The sequence below is a fragment of the Pinus tabuliformis genome, chromosome 9 (assembly GCF_031772625.1).
Source record: "Pinus tabuliformis cultivar Carrire ecotype Pingquan chromosome 9, CPIR1, whole genome shotgun sequence".
NCBI classification, from domain to species: Eukaryota; Viridiplantae; Streptophyta; class Pinopsida; order Pinales; family Pinaceae; genus Pinus; species Pinus tabuliformis.
The window spans coordinates 1,227,359,038-1,227,380,575 of record NC_142307.1 but is presented as its reverse complement, the minus strand read 5'-3'; the positions used below and the strand labels follow the sequence as shown (position 1 = coordinate 1,227,380,575).

Sequence of the window (21,538 nt, the reverse complement as noted above, 5' to 3'; positions counted from 1 at the left end):
TTCATTTAGTTTTACATTATTTATCGCTCCCTATCTAGGATCCATTTTGGGATTTCTTCGCTTCAATATTTTGAATTTTGACTTTGGGGTGAGTAGGAATTTCATAGTACTTTTTCCTTCAAACCTCCATTAAAACACTCTAGTTTTTGTAATTAGAAAAAGTTGATAGGTTTTGGTTTCCCTCGAATATGATTTAGAAGAATGTATATACAAAAATTTTCCTTTACAAGAAATATTACATTATCACAATCAGAAACGATGCTCATTATAATTGTATTGTACAGAATTGAGGGTATGTACCATGGGATCTAGTTAATGTGTTTGAACCATTTTGAAAGGTTGGAATTTTGATGTATTAAAATGTTTCACTAAACATGGTTTTTAATTCTAAATTTTAAATATAATAATGATAAGAATTATTCTTTTATTAAGGCTGGTGGGAGATGAGAAAAATACTTCCATGATTGTTTCTTCCTATAAAAATTTTCAAGAAGCACTGCAAAGTTTCCTATTAAATTTTTGTTTGACACAATTTGAACTTGTATGATGTAGGATTTGAAGGTTACAAGCATTATATATGCCAGGAATAAATTGGTTTCCAATCAATGTTTAAGTCGAAACTCTCAACTTGTAACTGAATGGTATGGTGTTGATAATTGAAATTCAATCCTAGTATCTTAATTGTACCTCACTAATTTGGTGATAAAAATATATGCTTGTATTCAACAAAACAGTTTGTTTGTTCCCTAGGGTTGAAACAAAACTATTTTATTGGAATCAAAACATTCATTTGTTAATCTAGGAACCAAGATGAGTGAAAGTGGATTGAGAGAAACATGATTTTCTAAAGCTACACTTTTTGAATAGGAAAGTAGCTAGCATTCATTTTAGCCAAAAATAGATGGAGTCAACTGGGCCCTAATATTTATCCTATATTCTCTAATGATCTTGTTGATCACTATTTTTGGTCTTGTCCCTGCGTTAAGAACTTTTGGATACCTACATTTATGGTCTTTGTTAGTGAGAAATTATCCTAAGTAAGGAATCCAAATCTATTAGAAATTTAGGTAGTCCTATAACTATGATTTCACATGATAGTAGCATGGCCTTCTTCCCCAAACATGTTTTCTCATTTTAGTTAAGGATAAAACAATATATCAAGTCTGAACAACACTCAGTGGTGGTGATAAATTATCAACACCTAGTTAGGATTTAGCCACAATTTTTCTAAGCTTCTCTATGAATGACAAGATTTGTCTTCTCTTGGGTTTGATCTGTTGTCCCAAGGGGTTTGGATGCCAATGAATCCATCCCAAGTCTTACAAATCCCTAAATCAGGCCAGTTTTGCTGGAGTTTTAAACTTTGTTTTGTTAGAGGATAACGACAAGTTACAAAACTAGACAAGCCCTATAAAAACTTTGTTACATTAGTATTGATTGAATCATTTATGATTAATCTAGTTATGCTCAAAGCTTTACGAAAAAGGTATGATAATAAAATAGTATAAAGTCAAAATTTATTGGTGGTTGTTCAATCTTGATAGTGCTTATGAAAAAATAAAAACTCACATTTTCTAGCCACCCTCATTAGAATTTGCTAAAGAAAAATATCCAATTTTACACACCACCCATCTCAAAAATGGATTCAATGACACTAAGAAAACCCTTATTAGAAAATGTGAAAATATCGCATTTCAAAGTGAAACACATGGAGCTGTATAAAATTGTATTTGGGAAAATGGAAGGAGGTCATTTATCAAATTGTCATGCACACCTAACCCAATATCTGCAGCAAGCATGCAACACTTAAAAATTAAGGCCAAAATGTTAGCATAACTTCTTAGCCAAACAACTAATTGAAAGAGCTTAACCCATATACTTTAAAGAGGCAAAGGTTTTGGAGTATATTTGATAAATCCCCTAGGAAATAGAGTGTTCAGATTAAATATCTTTGGATAATCAATGTTTTGAAGAGAATTTATCAAAATTATCATATCAAGCTAAGAAGGGGTTAGGATAATTAATAGAAAAACCTATGCCAGAGGAATAGATAAAGAGCAACGAAATTAAAAATCCTTACTACTTGGGAAAATGTGATTAGGAGAGAGATGCCTCCTATGGCCAACCCATGTAGACCCTCCTTGGCCGCTTTGGCATGCCCAATGTGCTTGAAATACACAAATTTGTGGTTCCTCGATGGGTACATTGTTATACTATCGATGTCCCTAAAATTAACAAAAAAATTTCCATGACCATAGGCTTTGTGGTCTCGTTCTACACATTACCTAAACAAATATTGTTTGACAATGAAGCTTCCTCCTCTCCTGCCTTAATCTAGAGAGTGTTCCCTAGTCGTGGCCCCCCATAAGGGCCATGGTTGAAAGGATTTTTGTTAGTGGAAGGAAGCACATTCTTTATAAAAGAGGAGGAAGCTTCAGTTAAAGAAACAAAGGATAAGAAGCAGAAGCAAAATCAATCGAAACAAATCCATATCTACACTTATCAATTACCATAGATCAGGCCAGAGAGTAGTGCCTCTTGGATTTCTCATCGGTTCCCCTCGAGGATGCATCTCAAAACTCTTCCTTGTTTATTGCTCTATCCCCTACCAAAGGAGGTATCTAAGAAGCACACCCAGAACAATGGGATGACTATGGCCATGGGAAGCCTTGTCCTTTTCCTCCTATGAGTTCATTCCCCAAGAGAAATTGTATAACCCTCATACTAATCCATGCCCTCATAACTCCAATGGAAAATAAGAAAAATTATATAACGCTCATGCAAAGAGAAAATAAATTTGAAGTGACTAGCCATTGGAAAGAATAGGAATTCTATATCCCTCATGCAAAGAGAGGACAAATTTGAATCCACGAGCAAAATTTAGTTTATAATAATTAAAAAATAAATAATTTGAGAGAAAATTCTAATTTTAAAATGAAAGTATATTTTTGTCTTAAATAAACATCTTAAAACCCCCTTCTGTAGTTCTAGTCTGGCGTGATATTCCTACCTATTAGAGAGAAAATTTTGTTGCTTCTGTTGTCAATATTTTTTCAAATTTCTACTTTACTTTTTACATCTGGCAGGTTATTTCTTTTTTGTGCCTGATATTGTGGGTTGTGATAATCCTGTGAGGGATCCACTGCACCTTCTCTTTCAATGGAATACAAAGGATAATTCTGTCCTATGATTCTGAGCGCACTTATAAACAACGTCTATGACAAGTTCCCCAACACAAGGCTCTCAACATTTCCGATAAATTTGAACTTATATACATGGAAATGTGAAGGCTTATCAATATCTATGCCTCCAAGTTGAGAGATTTCGGGATCAAATGAGGGGATGTGGTGGCTCTCACTCATCCTAAATCTATAGAGGAAAATATTCACACTACACTTTTTCCTGTGGTTTATATAATTTTCCTACAACTTTTTTTTACAGAAACTCTCAATTCATTAATGTTTTCTTTGTGTCTTATATCTCAAGAACTCCTAAAATATTTGATTCTCCCTTTAATTTTCCCCTTCATTGTGTGATGCAGGAGCATCCGACAATCTTAATTGAACGAAGAGTCCAAAGTGGAGCAAAGAGAGGAGGTGGACCATGAAGTTGAATAAGGGGACTTTTATGTTTTAAAATGGAGAAAAAGATGGAATGGATAAGTCTCTCAAAGACTTATTAATTATAATCTGCCACATATGTATTCTGTAGCAAGATTTAGGGCTTCAATTGAGTGATTCAAGGAAAGGATTGATTGGATCCCTTCAGTGATCCGATCCAATGTATTCTTATAAATAGTGAACCTGCACGTTCAATTAATATATAGTGAGACAAATAGAATATATGTAAGCCTACGAGCAGAGTCAAAAAAGAGGCCAAAACAGAAGGCAGAGTTTGAAGGACGCACAGAGAAGAAGAATGATTTGGAGAAATCGTATTGATCCACTTGAAGGATCAAGAGTTGCTTTGAAGTGATAGCAATTAGAGGAGCATGTGAATTGAAGCCAAGGGGAAGAGTCGCAAAGAAATAGTGAAGGAGGAAGAACCTCTAAAGAACCAAAAAGAACCACAGAAACCATTGGAAATGGCGTAAAAACTAAGTAAAGGCATGAGCAGAGAAGTGAAGTGTTAATCGCTCAGGAGCCATTAGATTTGTGAGATCAACAACCCAGATATTATCGCATCAATGGAAACCATTGGGATGAGGACTAGAATGGGTCTTTGAATAGAGCGATTTGTGATGTTGCGATATCGCCGACAGCGATAATCGGAGATCAGCAATTAGAATTATAACATGTCAAGAGATCGGGAATTGCTGTCTGAAAGAGGCTTGCAATAATACAAAGGATTGATGGATAGGCGGACTCGACAATATATATGGATGCATATATATAACATTTGAAATCCGCTTTTGTGTTTCGAAGAGGGATTTCCTTTAGATTCTTGTATTTCGTGTATATGCGATAAGTGGTGGTGCGAGTCGTTTAAGGCTTAAATGTTATGTTATCGACTCTGATAGTCACATATCAGAAGTTGAAGGGATGATCAGGTCATGTGTAACGTGACCCATGGTGGAGCGATAACCGATTGCGATAGGATGCATCAGAGTTTGTGCAAAATTCGTACTGAAGGCGGAAGAGGTATGGTTTGTAGTTAATTTCTTTGTAAAAGAGTTATAAGGGAAAAGATTGCAATAAGGGTTTTCGTATGTTAAACCATACATAACCAATGTTTAAAAGGGGAACAGTTCTCTATATATGAATTATGATTTATATAAAGGTTCTGAAGAGTTTCTAATTCCTGATAAGAAGGATATAAGGGAAGACTTAAATTTGGTCATAACCGAAGGCTTGAGGCCTATTTAACAGTCCTGATAGGAGGTTTTGGTGGGGTGATTTGGTTCGGATATAATGGGACCAAGATAAAAGGGCCTTAACCATTTGACATTTATGAGATTTAGGTTTTGACTCCATTGAAGAGTCAAACACCTGGGACAAAAGAGGGGATGCATATTTATGCATACTACGGGTATGTGCGGGTCTTACCCTGCACCATTAGTGGTATCAAAGAAGAATTGAAATCAGAGTAGGTTTGAAATCAGAGTGGGGAAATATTTCTGTGAAGGGGAGTTTGCACACAGAAGAAGGTCATGTGCATAAGTTAATTGATTAATGATAGAGACTACAATGGAAGATTGTAGCATTCCAATAGAGGCTTGGGGTAGACAGGAACAGAGGATTCCTTGAAGGAAAGAGAAAGCAAGATTGCTTAATACAAGTTCTGAAGGAAAGAGGACTTAAGGGACAAAATAGAGGACAATCCATTCAAAGTGTAGAAGAATTGGTGAAACAAGATCATGCTGAGATCTTGAAGGTGAGGTAATATGTTTTGTTTTAAATTGATAATGTGTGTTTTTATACTAATGCACAGGTGACAGCAAGAAAAGATGTGAGAGAAGAACCAGATGTGTTCTTAAAAGCAGAGTAAGGAAAGCACTCTGAAGTGGCAGTGAACCTGAAAAATCCAACAAGAGATTAGATAGAGAGGACAAATGAAGTGTTCTCAAGAGAGAGTGAGACATTGCGGAAGCCTAGAAGGAGAAAAGGTGTTGCTCAAGAAGAGTTTCTAGATAGAGGGCCTATGCTTACCAAAAGACTGAGTGAGGAGAGATTAGTGAGGTAAGATTACAGCTAGGAGGACTAGTTGTAGCAGAGGCTTGTTGTAGATAAGTGAGAAGCTCATGAAGATAGAGGAGAAGAAGATGACTACTGATAGTCATAGCAGAGGTTCAGAGAGAAGCCACAACAGAAGATATGAGAAGAAGGATGCCAAGGAAAATGGCAAGAAGATGAGTCAAGAGGAAATTGACCAGGAAGTTGCAGAGTTAAAAGAACAACTCAATGCATTAAGGAGAATGCTTGAGGAAAGCCAGAGACTAGGTTGGGTCTTGAGGAAAAAACCAGTGAAGTGGCATGAAATACAGAGAAGGCTACAACAAATGCAAGTAAAGTGGCTGAAGGAAAAACTCAAGGAAGTTGAGTTAGAAATGGAAGAATCCATTTGTGAACCAGAACAAGGAGAATTTCTGGGAGAAAGTGAAGATGAAGACTTGAAGACTGAAACTTCAAGTGAGGTCAAAGGGTCACATGGGTTTAAAACTGAAAATTTGTGTATGTATGCAGGTAAAGAAGGACAATTGGCTAATATTGTCATAAAGGAGGAAGAAGATCAACAGAATCTAAATTCTGTTTTGGAAAAGGATGAGATAGATAGATCTCATATACAGCTGGAGAAAGATGTCAAGCAACCAAGTGAAGGGCTTGAGGAGATTGAATAAGAGACTATCAAAGAATTTCTAAATCATATGAATGACTTAGAACAACAAGGAGATATGATGGCTTAACCATCAAGTGAGACCATAGGGTCTTATATTTTTAAAACTGATAGTTTGTATATGATGGCAGATATTGCAAGAGAAAAGTAGCCATTTGAAGATATCTTCAGAGGAGATTAAGATCTAGAAATAAAAGGTGACAAAGAAAAATTTTCAGAAGAGGATAAATTTGACTACATACAAATGAAAAGGTCTATGGATGAGTTTATAGAAGTTGTCATGGAGATGAGGAATCGGGATCTTATTCTGATGAAGAATGAAGGAATACTATCTCAGAAAGGTAATCAAATGAGTTTGATTAATGTTATTGATGAAAACCAAGTGCATGAGAATGTTAATGAAGATGATGGGATAAGGATAACTCTGGGAGAAGTGTTACAGTGGGACAACAAGGAAAAATGTAATGAAGAAGAAGAAACTATGTTAGTTGAAAACATAGTAAAAGATCATTAATTCACCATGATGATAGGCACAATGGAAATAGCCATGAAAGTTGTTGAGATAGTTAGTGAAGAAGAAGAACATCTACTAAAAGATGTTAAAGAAGAGGAAGTCTATGGGAAAGACTTAACAAAGGGGGAAGGAACATTAATAAAAGAATGTTTTGCAGAGGATGAGCAATCTTTAGAAGTTGTCAGAAGTATGGAGAGGTATCTTTTAGAAGATAAAAAACTCTGAAATAAAGGAGGATGAAGAATGTCTCTTAAATGATAGAAACAATGATTTATTGTAGCGGAATGAACTTAACAATGCATGGATGTGTGAAGATGTGACAACACAGGAACACATTCTTGTGGAAGAAGGAAATGAAGTTCAGTCTGAAGAGCTGATATGTGAAGCAACAATTGAGATTGTTGAACCTTATGATTCCCAAACTAATCATTTGTGTCTAAATGCAGGAAACATAAGTGATGATGAAATACTGGCCAAGTGTCACAGAGAAATTGAATTGCTGGAGAATTCAGAGTATGACAGTATGATTGTAGAAAAAGGAGTTCACTACAATGGACAAGAGCAGGAAGGCATCATTAGGACAGATGGTGTGGAAGAGAGACTAACGGATAGTCTCATGAATTCTTTTGAGAGCTCAAATCAGCATACTGATGTGCTGACAGAGGAGAAAGAAACAGTGCATCCAACTGAATTGTTGCCAAAAGAAAATAAGGCACAACAGCCTTGTGTTTTTAATTTTAACAAGTGTTTTGTGAATGCAGGTTTTGTTGCAATTGTTGGATGAGATTTGGCACAAGTGAACAACCAAATAAAAGTGAAAGAAGAGAAATTTATGGAAGAACTCGATACATGGAATAGAGAAGTTAATTTGCTGGAGAATGTGCTGAACAGTCATGATTCAATCGTGAAATAGGGTAACGATGATAGGGAGGTAGTCAACATGGGAGTCACAGCAAGAATTGAAGCAACCAAAGCAAACAAACCAAAATTTGGAGCAAGTAAAAGAGAAGTCAACAAAGCAACCAAGGCAAAGGTTGAAGCAAGGAAAGTTAAAGTCAGCATAGGAGTCACAACAAGCATTGAAATAAGAGAAAATGAAGAAGAAAAAGAAAACCAGTAGCAGATTGAAGAACTAGTAGACAGCAACAACCTGAAACAAAAAGAATGAGGCAGAAATATGAAGCAGAAGATGGACCAGTCCAAAGATGTGCTGGAGACAGAGATTGAAGAAATGTTGGAGCTGATGATGAAGCAATCCAAATGGAGGAAAATGATAGCAACAGAAAGAAAGATCAATCAAAACTTGAATCTGATTGATAAGAAGAAGAAGATGGAGCAAAAGATAGCAGAAGTACAACAACAACAAGGGAACAAAGCATGTGGACAGTTACAAAACAAAGTGTGGGATCCAGGAAGACCAAGACCAGAAGACACATGATCAGGAGATCATGAATATTTTCTACTTTGGAAGTCTGATGCAAGAGCATTCAACACTCTTAATTGAATGAAGATTCCAAAGCGGAGCAAAGAGAGGACATGGACCATCTAGCTGAATAAGGGGAATTTTCTGTTTTAAAACAAAGAAAAAGATGGAATGCATAAGTCTCTCGAAGACTTATTAATTATAATCTGCCACATATGTATTTTGTAGCGAGCTTTAGGGATTCAGTTGAGTGATTCAAGGAAAGGATTGATCGGATCCCTTCAGTGATCCGATCCAATGTATTCTTATAAATAGTGAACCTGTGTGTTCAATTAATAGATAACGAGACAGATAGAATATGTGTAAGCCTACAGGCAGAGTGGAAAAAGAGGCCACAATATTGAAGAACAGGCCTGTGTTTGAGGCACAGAGACCTCATTCTGTAACCATTGTTTATACTATTAATATAATCATCTCAATTCTGAGTGGAATGTGTATTTTGAGTGTTGGTTTTTATGTGAATTTGTAGGTTCTGTAATAGGAGATTGCAGACAGAGTTAAGTAGAAATGCGCGGAGGAGAGAATGATTCGAAGGAATCATAAGGGTTCTTAGAATCCATTGAAGAAGTTGAGAATTCACTAAGGAACCCAGCTCAAAGGAAGCAGAGCAGTGGAAATAGAAGGCAAAGTTTGAAGGATGTGCAGAGAAGAAGAATGATTTGGAGAAATTGTATTGCTCCACTTGAAGGATCAAGAGTTACTTTGAAGTGACAACAATTAGAGGAGCATGCGAAGTTAAACCAAGAGAAAGAGTCGCAGCGAAACAATGAAGGAGGAAGAACCTCTGAAGAACTAAAAGGAACTACAGAAACCATTAGAAATGGAGTAAAAACTAAGTAAAGGCATGAGCGAAGAAGTGAAGTGTTAATCGCTCAGAAGCCGTTAGATCTATGGGATCAACGGCCCAGATCTTATCGCATCAGTGAAAACCATTAGGACAAGGACTGGAATGGGTCTTTGAATAAAGCGATTTGCGATGTTGTGATATCGCCGACAGTGATAATCGGCAATTGCCGATTAGAATTTTCACATGTCGGGAGATTGGGAATCGGCATCCAAAAGAGGCTTGTGATAATACAAAGGAATGATGGATAGGAGGACCCGACGATATATATGGACGTAGATATATAACATTTGAAATCCGTTTTCGTGTTCCAGAGCGCGATTTCCTTTGTATTCCCATATTTCGTGTATATGTGATAAGTGGTGGTGTGAGCCATTTAAGGCTTAAATGTTATGTTATCGACTCTGATAGTCACATATCGAAAGTCGGAGGGATGATGAGGTCATGTGTAATGTGACCCATGGTGGAGCGACAGTCGATTGTGATAAGGATGCATCAGAGTCTGTGCAAAAGTCATACGCAAGCTGGAAGAGGTATGGTTTGTAGTTAATTCCTTTGTAAAAGAGTTATAAGGGAAAAGAGTGCGATAAGGGTTTTCGTATGTTAAACCATACATAACCAATGTTTAAAAGGGGAATGGTTCTCTATATATGAATAATGATTTATATGAAGGTTCTGAAGAGTTTCTAATTCTCGATAAGAAGGATATAAGGGAAGACTTTAATAAAGTCATAACCGAAGGCTTGAGGCCTGTTTAACCATCCCGATAGGAGGTTTTGGTGGGGCGATTAGGTTCCGATATAAAGGGACCAAGCTAAAAAGGCCTTAACCATTTGGCATTTATGAGATTGAATTTTTTACTCCTTTGAAGAGTCAAACACCCGGGACAGAAGTGCGGATGCATATTTATGCATACTGTGGGTATGTGCGGGTCTTACCCTGCGCCATTGTGTTAGATGTCTTAGAATTGTAGATTGTCCCCCTTTTTTGTAATCTACTACGTTGAAGGTGTTGGAAAGGCAGAGGAGACAAAACAAAATTCACACATAAAACATGAGTTGTTGCCCTTCTATTGATCACACAAAACATGATTCTTACAATGAACCCAGTGAAGGGTATTTATCCTTTTCCAACTAGCTAATTGCCTAAAATATCTTGACATGCAATCGCATGCGACCACACAGTAAAAGTCGTCTATCACACTTGACTCAACACTCAAACACTCAATCACTTAGTTAACTGACTCTCTATTTTTAGCTAACTCCACATGTAGGAGTAATTACAATTTCTAAAACTCCCCCTTAATTATGACCGTATGACTCAACATGACTTCAGTATCACACAAACATGCCTGCTGCTCTATGTCTAAGCTAGGCTTACAATGACTCAAGACTTTTGCAATTTTGGATTTTCTTTTTCTCTTCTTCCAAATTTTAAATCCTCGAAATTGCTTCATTCTCTGTTGAACTTTCTTGTTGTATGCTTTATTCACTTGTTGTTGCTGCAATTTTTCTTTGACTTGTTTTGAACTTGTTCTGAAAAACAGTTGGATCACATATTCTACACCTTTCTCTTCAAATATTTATTCCGAGAAAAATGTTATCTCTTCTTGACTCCATTGCTGAAAAATGGTTTCAATGCATTCATCTTTGTCTTCAGAAACATCCATATCATTCTTTTCACTTTCATCATCAGGTACTGCGACTTTTTTCTGTAATCTGCATCAAATTTATTTACAACCTTGCTTTCAACTTCTGCTTTCATGCTATTTTGAACACTTGCATATTCGAAAACAATGTTAAAAACATCTTTAATATGACTCTCTTCAGTGAGAGCTTCCTGCTCTACATCTGCCTTCTTTTCAACTGCATGGAGGTTGTCTTCCATTGTTATGTTGTTAATGAATATTCTCATCAAAAACTCTTCAATCACTTTATCATGTTCTTGATCATCAACTGCTGCTAGATGACATACTGCTTCATGAGTAGTTCCAACTGCTTCATATCTTGCTGCTACAGTGTCAGCTTCACCCTTCAATGCTTCATCAAACATGGTGCTTACCATATTGCCACAATCAATCCCTATTTCAAAAAAGAAACCACACATATCATCACCATAATTTTCATCCACACTATTGTGGGATATTTGAGCATTCATGTGCTCATTATCAATTTCATTGACAATTTGAATTTCACCAAATCAATCAGTTGCAGTTGGATTTGCCAATTCACATATCACTTTGCAGTCATCATTCACATGTGTCTCGTCACACTGGGATTCACCATCATCTGTATCATCCATGTTACAATGGATTCCTTGAGCATTTATTTGCTCTTGCACTATTTCACACATAGAGGTTTCAACTTCTATCTTTGCAATCTTTGTTGCATATTCTTCATCCATGTGCATGCTTGCATAATGGGTTTCAATTTTATGGTCTTAACAACCATCATCCACTTTTGAATGGGTTTCTCCAAGCTCTGTTTTCCTCTCATAGTCTTGCTCATAACCTGTTGTTGCATGTTACTCTCCTTTGTGCCAAACTCTGCTTCCAAAATCTTTTATGCTTCCCTGGAAGTTGTAGATTTTTCTACCTTGTACAAATACTTCTCATCCAATGCATATTTTATAAAATTCAAAGCTAAAACATCACATACTACATCATATGGGTTATTAGATTCATACTCAATTAACTCTTTAACTCGAAGAAAAGTTAACATCTCGATAACCCAATGATCAAAATATTTACCTGTAAACATAGGAGGTGGTAGTAGATCAAAGCCGCATGAATCACCCTCGATTTCTTCTTTGTCTTCTGCGAGACTTCTCAGTTCCTCGGCTGTGGCCTGAACCTCTCTAACCATGGCAACAATCTTTGCCTTTTCATTTCGATTCATCTTCTTAGTCTTCTTCAGTTGCGCTTTGTGACCCATGACTAATGTCATTCCTTTTTTTATAGTTTCTTTGTTGATTGCATGAGGTTGTCTTCCATATCACCCCAAAAAAAAGATATGATTTTCAATATGCACCCCGCAAGGCACAATATTCACCCAAAAACTTGTCATGCTTAACAAAAAACCAAATAATTTTATAGATTTGCAGACTTTTTCAAAGCCCTAAACTCTCTTCTCAATAAAACCCTTTCCTGTTAAAAAAAAATCACTTTCCAAATTTCCTTCTCAAAACCAACTTTCCCTTTCTTTAATGAGGAAAAACCAACTTTATAATAATCTCATAAATATATATTTTTGAAAACATCTTTGTAAACTTTTTCGAACCATGCACTTTGTTTAATATATAAAAACCACATTTTTTTAATAAAGCCCTTTTATAACTCTTTACCAACCTTTATAAGCTCCCAATCACTTTTCCATATATCAAAACAAATCCTTTATTTTTAACTAAACAAATATCCCCTCGTAAAGTATATAGTCTGAGCACTAAATCTTACGCGAGTCACTTTAAACTTGTGTTGAGTAAGTATACAGTCTGACCACTAAATCTTAGGCGGGTCACTTTATACTTGTGTTGACTTTTCAAGGTTAAAAAAAATAGGAATATTTTTCACACCTTTTAAACGTCCAACCTTACTCGGTGTGCACGACTACAACCTTAAAACAAAAACCTTTCGAATTTTTTAAAAAACCTTTTGAACTTGCCTCACGGGTTCGTCTCGGGCCTTTTGCTTATGACCTGGCTATCTCGGCCGTGATTGCGTGAGGCCCTTTGTTAACACTTCAAACCCATAGTATACGGCAAATCAACCACGTATATGCGTTGCTTGCTTCGGACCAACATAAAATTCTTGTTCGGCTGGCAGGAAAAAAAATCAACAAGCTACGGCTTATTGTTCAACGGCCAACAACGGCCGACAAGCTACGGGTTATTGCTCAACCGCTGCGGTGAAACTTTCGACCTTTTAATTGAGAATTCTGCAAGCTGCGGCTACAGAATTTTTAGTTGTTCTTTTTTCCTCCGATACCAATCGAACGGAAGATTAGTTATTATTAAATGATAGTTTAGGTAATTTCATGACATGATAGGCTAGGTTCATGTTTCAATTCCCTCAATATGTTGTGTGTTTTTAGCGGAGTTTGTGATACTGTTCCTTGTGGTCATAAGGGCCAGAGAAGTTGGAGTACCACTGAATTCTACCTACAGCCAAGAGGAATTTGAGTTCTATCTGGAGAATTCTAGGTCCAAAATGCTTATAATGCCCACGGAAGGAAATCTGTCAGCTCAAATGGCAGCCACAAAGCTTGGTCTCTCTATGGACGCATTACAATTATGCCTAGATACCAATAGGAACAGAACAATCGAGTTCCACCCGAGATCAAATTTTGTGGAATCAAAGGGGAGTGAGGTGGTTACAGAGACCGGGTTGAACCTAGAAGATGGAAAACCGCTATTTCTTCTTACGTTGGGCACCACCAGCCGTCCCAAGGGAGTCTCATTGACGCAATTAAAACTGGTGGTATCCACGAAGCACTTCATAGACATGTATGAGCTTTTGTCGTCCTACCTGATGGTCATTTTCTTACCGCTCTTTGACGTCCGTGGTATCGTAGCGTCATTTCTCTCGTCCATGGTCACAGGAGCAACCGTCGTCATTCCCACATCTAGTCAGTTCTTGGCATCATTGCTCTGGAATGATATGAAAACCTACGGTGCCACTTGGTACACAGCAGTGCCTACCATTCTCCAAATTTTGCTAGAGGCACATCACAAAGCCCGAGAGTGACTATCCAAAATCTATGATTCATGAAAAGTTTCAACCCTTCTCTGGCTCTGTTGGAATGTTAATTCCAACTGCGGCAGAGTGTAAGGACGTGGACCGTGACAGCGATGGCAGGGCAGTGATCAGCCAAATCCGCCATCAACTCAGCAAGCACGCAACCGTACACCCAAAACCACCGCAGCAAAACCGTCTTATTTCTCGGACCGCCTTCCAGCGAAAAGCTGTTTCCGTATATGCGACTCCGATAAACTATGGTGGCGCCACGTGTTTCTGACCTGACATTAGCCAACGTAAGTTTCTCGGGTGGTATTGTTCAGTCATATGATGCTTTCCGATATTCTTGTGAGCCGTCCGATTTGGTTGCGTGTTGTCAGCCGTCGATCTCTTGAAGGTGCACGGGCCTGCGTCAATTCAATGCGTTGCGTGGAGTGAATGTCAAATTTTTGGTTGACCATACGTTTTTTAATGCATTGTCATAGGAGTAGGTGAATACTTAAGTTTTACATACGGCAAGCGAAGTTTTTTTTATATATGTGTTAGTTGTATGTTTTAACATGGATGTTTCGTATTAAGGTTTTGATATATATATGAGCCATGTGAAATGTGCTCTATGTTGGTGCGTTAACCATTTTTGGGATTAAAAGAAACATAACAAGTGAAATGCGCTCTAAGTGTGATGGTTGTTGCATACGGGAGGAACCAGAAGCTGGGAGCAGCGAAAAGATTTTTTGAGGATTGTATTGAACGCACAGCAGTGCGAGAAATTTTATATAGAACAGGGTTGTAATGTTTTGTAGAGCATCGTAAAACTATGGTGCAGTAAAAAAAAAATGAAAACCATGTATTAACGCACAGCAGTGCATGAGGAAAAGAAAAGGTGGGAGCGCATCTGTAAATGTTTTTTTTTATTAACTGGAAGTGAAGAAAAGTAAAACACCGCAAGTAGGGGAGGCATATAATTTTCTTGGGTAAGCATGTGTAAATTTTGTTTTTACAGCAGCATGTAAAAGAAGGTTTTTACACCAGTAAATGTAAAAGGGGTTTTACTGCAGTAAACCCAGCACAGTGAATTCTCAAGTGGAGACATAGTTTATGTTTTTGATGGGTGAAATTTTTTGGTAAATCCCTCTCAGCAAAGAGGATGAATGTGTATCAGGCATGTATTTAAATCAATAGAAGTGTTTTTGTGACTGTGTAATGCTGTGTTCTGAGAATTTTTATTAAAAGCTTCCTTGTGCATAAAGATCCTGAGGCAGAGAAACAGAGCATTACCTCTGTGTGTTTGAATGTTTGGTTTTTGGTATTTTTCCCATTGAAAAATACCCAACAGTGGTATCAGAGCAGGACCAGGCTCTTTAAAGAAGTTAAAGAAGCTGAAGGGAGAAGGTTGTTGCTGCAGCAAAACTTCTCAGGCAGACAGAAGACTCAGACAACAAAGGATTCAGGTATTCCAAAAGTTTTTTATGTGTTACTGAAGAAGCAGTGATTTGTTTTAAACATACAGTCAAGGATTTAAAGCCTAGATAAGAATGGCAAGGTCAAAGAAGAAAGCCTCCAGGCCTGTTAAAAATGTGTCTCCCCCCTCTACTAAACTAGAAGGCAATCCATTAGAATACATTCTATTTGAAACCCCAAAGTTTGATGGAAACTTTGATGTATGGGAAATGATGATGAGGGCTTTCCTAATGTCTGAGGGGATTGAAGTCTGGGAGTCAGTGATTGATGACAGCAAGATGGATAAAGAATCCATGGAGTATGATGCACAACCAACAAAGACTATCTTGGATGGACTCCCTGATTCTGTGAAGAGGAATCTAGGAAAATATACATCAGCAAAGGATATATGGGACAGACTGCATGACCTTCATGCAAAGGGAGCACTGACCATGACAATGAGTCAAGAAGAACCCATCATAGAAGCTGAGAATGAGAAGGTTGACCTCATCAAGCTTCAAGTAAGAGAAAGGGATGAAGAGCTTACCAAGCTGAAGAAGGAGCTTGATCAATGCAAGAGGAAACATCATGAAGAAGTCATATCCATGACAAATCAGCTGAATGAAGCAAAGAAGCAGGAAGATGCCTTGTCAAGTCAACTTGAACAAAGGCACATGAGAGTGAATAATCTTGTAGAAGAGATTGGACAGTACAAGGTAGAGGTCTCCTCCCTTAAGTCTGAACTACAAGAAGCCAGGAAGCAGGCACAAGAAGCTGAGAAGAAAATGGAGAGCAGTCAAGCAGAAATCTCCAAAATGAAGACTATTATCTCCTTCAAAATAGTAGCAGCGGAAGCTACTCGTAGTAAGGAAGAAAATGAGGGACAACTAGCAAAGAAAAATAATGTATGTGAACAGTTGGAAGAAGAGATTGTCCTCCTCAGGAAGAAGGTTGAAGGGATGAACAAGATCATGAAAAGCTCTCAAGCTTTGGATGATATGCTCAGCTATCACAGATCTCCATTTGATAAATCAGGACTTGGGTATGTAGGTGAACCCTCAAACAAGGATGAGGATGCTTTAAGCAAAGGAGATGTGAAGAAGCCAGAAAGAAGTTGTGAAGCTCCTAGTTCCAGCAAAGGCAAGGAGAAAAATGAAGGCAGCAATAGAAGAAATCCAGCTCCAAGAAGAAATGTAGCTGATGTCCAAAAGGAAAGAGGCAATGGTGATCATCAAAGGATCTCAAGGCAGCAAGGCTTCAGAAGTACATCAAGGAAACCTCCATCTCCCAGGTACCAAAGTTCATTTTATGGTTATTGTTATGCTTGCTCAAACTTTGGTCATATGGCAAAAGACTGTAGAGCATTTCATAAAGATAAATGTTGTGGTCTTCGACAACCTCCAAGAAACAATTTTAGAAGAAATCATGAAATGTTATTCATGAAAAATGTAGAATGCTTCAAGTGTCATAACATTGGGCATATGGCACGAGATTGTAACTTAACATGGGATCTTACACAAGCTAGACCCATGCAAAAGAAGAAAGTTACACAAGTATGGAGAAGGAAGGAAAGGCAATCTGAAAACCCCTTGAACTCCCCAGAGGATCTAAATTTGTTTTGAGAAGAGTCTGCCAAAAGAAGACAAGCATACACTAAAGTGGAGCTTGAAATTTTTTTTTGTTTGCTGAACTATATTAACAGTCATTTGTTGATGGAGGATGTATTGCAGCGCAGCAGTTGCAAATGAAATCTTTGTTAATCCCTCTAAAAGGTAATATGCAGCAGTGATGAAATCAGTAATGTTTTTGCTTTGTGTTTATGCAATATGCACAGAAATGCATAAAGAAGAAAAGATGGCAGCGCTGAAATGTAAAGAGCAGTAGCGAGATAAGAGAAAAATGCAAAGCATGGAAACCCTCACAACAGTGGGAAGACAAAATACAAAACAACAGTTTGGAATTTTTTTATGGAGCACATGGATTAGAATGAACAGCAGTTTTGAATTTTTGCATGGCAATGGAAGGTAGTTTCCTTCTATGTAATGTGAGAGAATATACTCACAGCAGAATGAGTGTAATGCACAGCAGATGAAATGTTTTGTATTGGGAATGAAAATGCAAAGCAGTGAGAAGAAAATGAGAAGAAGGCAAAACGCAGCAGAGCGTAAATGCCCAGTGGCTGAGAATGCAATGAAATTTTTCACACAACAGTGAAAAATGTAATATTTTTTTTGTATGCAATGCAACATGCACAGAAATGGCTAAAGAAAAACAGGGACAGCAAATTTTTAATGCACATGGGTAAATGATAATGTGTGGCAGCAGAAAAATGAAAGGAATTGCACAGTAGTGCATTGTGTAAAAAAAATGATGACTAAGATTGTGTGAAGCAAGGGTGCATAAGAAAAGGCAGCAGCCTGTGTTATTTTTTTTGTGGAGAATGAAGTGCCAAGAGTATGGGCACACAGTAGTATGATGAAACAAAAGGCAGCGACAATGCAAATTGCAGAGGCAACGCAGCAACAAATAAAAACCCAGGGATGACAGTCTATGGTTATGGGTATGGACAGCAGTGAATATGAAAAATGCAGCAGCAAGAAGTAATGGACAGTAGCACATGCAAAAGAAATCTTCCTTACAGCAGTAAAGGTAAATGTAATGAATTTGTTGTTCATTGAATTGAAATGCAATATATGCAACAGCAGTGAGTGCAAGAAATGTTTACACACAGCAGTGTAAATTTGTAAGTTGGGACAGTGTAATTGTTCCAGAAAAGACAGAGTATTTTGTCTTTGAAAAGTGCACAAGCAGTGCAAGTGTAGACACAGCAGTTTGGGGTAGACGCAGCAAAGAAGATGGCACAACAATGCAGCAGAGAACATGCAGCAGCATAAAAGAACATTGTAATGAGTTTGCACACACAACAGTGCAATGATTGTTTGTTTTGGAACTGCATTTGAAGCAGTCATTTGGTGAAACCCTCTGTTAAAGAGGAAGGTGCTTTTCAGCACAGTCATTTGGTGAATCCCTCAGTCAAGAGGAAGATGCTTTTCAGCATAGTGTGGTAAATCCCTCTATCAAGAGGATGATGTTTTTCAGCATAGTCACAGGTGAATCCCTCTGTCAAGAGGAAGGTGCTCTTCAGCACATTGTTATGGTGAATCCCTCTGTCATGAGGAAGGTTCTCTTAAGCACAGTTTCAGGTTAATCCCTCTATTAAGAGGAAGACAACTTTGATTGTTTGTGGAACTGCATCAGAAGCAGTTGGTGAATCCCTCTATGTGAGGAAGATGTCATTGTAACAGCAGTTGGTGAATCCCTCGATGTGAGGAAGTGTTTGGGTATGTTTGAACGCCCAACAATTGAAATTAAAGGGGAGTGTTGGAATGTTAATTCCAACTGCAGCAGAGTGTGCGGACGTGGACCGTGACAGCGATGGCAGGGCAGTGATCAGCCAAATCCGCCATCAACTCAGCAAGCACGCAGCCGTACCAGTCACCCAAAACCACCGCAGCAAAACCGTCTTATTTCTCGGACCGCCTTCCAGCGAAAAGCTGTTTCCGTATATGGGACTCCGATAAACTATGGTGGCGCCACGTGTTTCTGACCTGACATCAGCCAACGTAAGTTTCTCGGGTGGTATTGTTCAGTCATATGATGCCTTCCGATATTCTTGTGAGCCGTCCGATCTGGTTGCGTGTTGTCAGCCGTCGATCTCTTGAAGGTGCACGGGCCTGCGTCAATTCAATGCGTTGCGTGGAGTGAATGTCAAATTTTTGGTTGACCATACGTTTTTTAATGCATTGTCATAGGAGTAGGTGAATACTTAAGTTTTACATACGGCAAGTGAAGTTTTTTTTATATATGTGTTAGTTGTATGTTTTAACATGGATGTTTCGTATTAAGGTTTTGATATATATATGAGCCATGTGAAATGTGCTCTATGTTGGTGCGTTAACCATTTTTGGGATTAAAAGAAACATAACAAGTGAAATGCGCTCTAAGTGTGATGGTTGTTGCATACGGGAGGAACCAGAAGCTGGGAGCAGCGAAAAGATTTTTTGAGGATTGTATTGAACGCACAGCAGTGCGAGAAATTTTATATAGAATAGGGTTGTAATGTTTTGTAGAGCATCGTAAAACTATGGTGCAGTAAAAAAAAAATGAAAACCATGTATTAACGCACAGCAGTGCATGAGGAAAAGAAAAGGTGGGAGCGCATCTGTAAATGTTTTTTTTATTAACTGGAAGTGAAGAAAAGTAAAACACCGCAAGTAGGGGAGGCATATAATTTTCTTGGGTAAGCATGTGTAAATTTTGTTTTTACAGCAGCATGTAAAAGAAGGTTTTTACACCAGTAAATGTAAAAGGGGTTTTACTGCAGTAAACCCAGCACAGTGAATTCTCAAGTGGAGACATAGTTTATGTTTTTGATGGGTGAAAGTTTTTGGTAAATCCCTATCAGCAAAGAGGATGAATGTGTATCAGGCATGTATTTGTATCAGGCATGTATTTAAATCAATAGAAGTGTTTTTGTGACTGTGTAATGTTGTGTTCTGAGAATTTTTATTAAAGGCTTCCCTGTGCATAAAGATCCTGAGGCTGTTGTGTTCTGAGAATTTTTATTAAAGGCTTCCCTGTGCATAAAGATCCTGAGGCAGAGAAACAGAGCATTACCTCTGTGTGTTTGAATGTTTGGTTTTTGGTATTTTTCCCATTGAAAAATACCCAACAGTCTCTAGGAATACTGGAACATATGGAGTCGTGTATGGAGCAAGCCTTCAACGATCCTATTCTTAAAGGTTATGTGATGATAGAGGCTTCTCATTTAATAACTTCAAATCCGTTGCCGCATCATGGTGTTCATAAATCGGGATTAGTGGGAAAGGCAGTAGGGGAGGAATTAGCCATCCTCAATCACAACGATGTTGTTCAGAAACAGGGATGTAATGGTGAGGTCTGTATATACGGACATTACCCAAGGTTATCGAAACAATCCAATAAAAATGTCTTCAAGTTCGAGTGGTTTCACACAAGAGATCTAGGTTACCTACACAACAACGAATACTTGTTTCCCATTAGGCGGATTAAAGAGTTCATCAATCGAGGAGGTAAGCACAATTTTCTAGGAGAGGCTTCTGTTATGATTAATTTGTGAATTAGCATTTTGGAACTCTTTTACAGGTGAGGAAATAGCATCCGTGGAAGTAGACGTTGTGTTACTGTCGCACCCTGTAGTGGTCGAGGCTGTTTCTTTTGCAGTTCCTGATGAAAAATATGAAGAAGAGGTTATTTACTCTCGTTCATAAATTTTTCGAGATTTAGATAATAAATTAGAAAATTTTGAGGTCTAAAAGACCAAATAGATTATTTTGAACCTGGTTGTGACTTTACAGATCAACGCAGCAGTGGTTCCAAAAGTGGGGGCTATTGTAACTGAAATTGAAACCAGGAATTCATGAAAAAAGATTTGCAAGTATCAAAATATTGAAAAGGGTATTTGTCACGAACGTTATCCCGAAAAGTTCAACTGGAAAAATCGAGAGGCGACTAGTTGTGGAGCATTTCATGGCATTTGTCTCAGTTGGGAAGGTCCCTAAACTTGAGGCATAACTTACATCCTCTCATAGTTAATAACCATATTTTTTTATGTATGACGTGCATGGTAAAATAATAGATACGATTTACCGTTGTCGCATGTCATCTGATATTTTGAGTAGATGATATGGCGGATTGTAATGTAATCCGTCGACAGAAAAGTTCTATATTATTGGAAAAAGATTATAAGTATTTCTAACAAGTGTGTGGCAATCGTTGGAAGATAGGGTTTCCTTGCCAAAATTTTGGTGCGAGAATACAAATCACTTCGAAGTTACATGAAAAAATTGGAAGTTTGTTAGTGGAGACAACGCCATTAACCTTCATGGGATTCTCTAGCCACCATGTGCCATTTTGGTAATATCCCTCCACCTGCATAGTTAGCAGAACCCCATCAATGTGGAATATTGGTCTAAATTAGCATACCCTCAAATGGAATTAGGCATCCAAGACTGAATTGAAGGAAATTTCTGTATTGAAATTCAAAAAATAAAAATATTGGAGTGAGAATTACTTTATTTAACAAGAAAAAGAGAATGATCTTCTAGTATAGATTTTGACATTTTCCAAACCTATATAATAATTATGTTCATC

At 37.7% G+C, this 21,538-nt stretch overlaps 1 pseudogene; it reads left to right on the top strand.

The window, feature by feature from the left end:
* The first annotated feature begins 3,186 nt into the window (after positions 1-3,186).
* LOC149152963 (oxalate--CoA ligase-like) lies at positions 3,187-20,959 on the top strand (annotated as a pseudogene).
* The last annotated feature ends 579 nt before the right edge of the window (positions 20,960-21,538 follow it).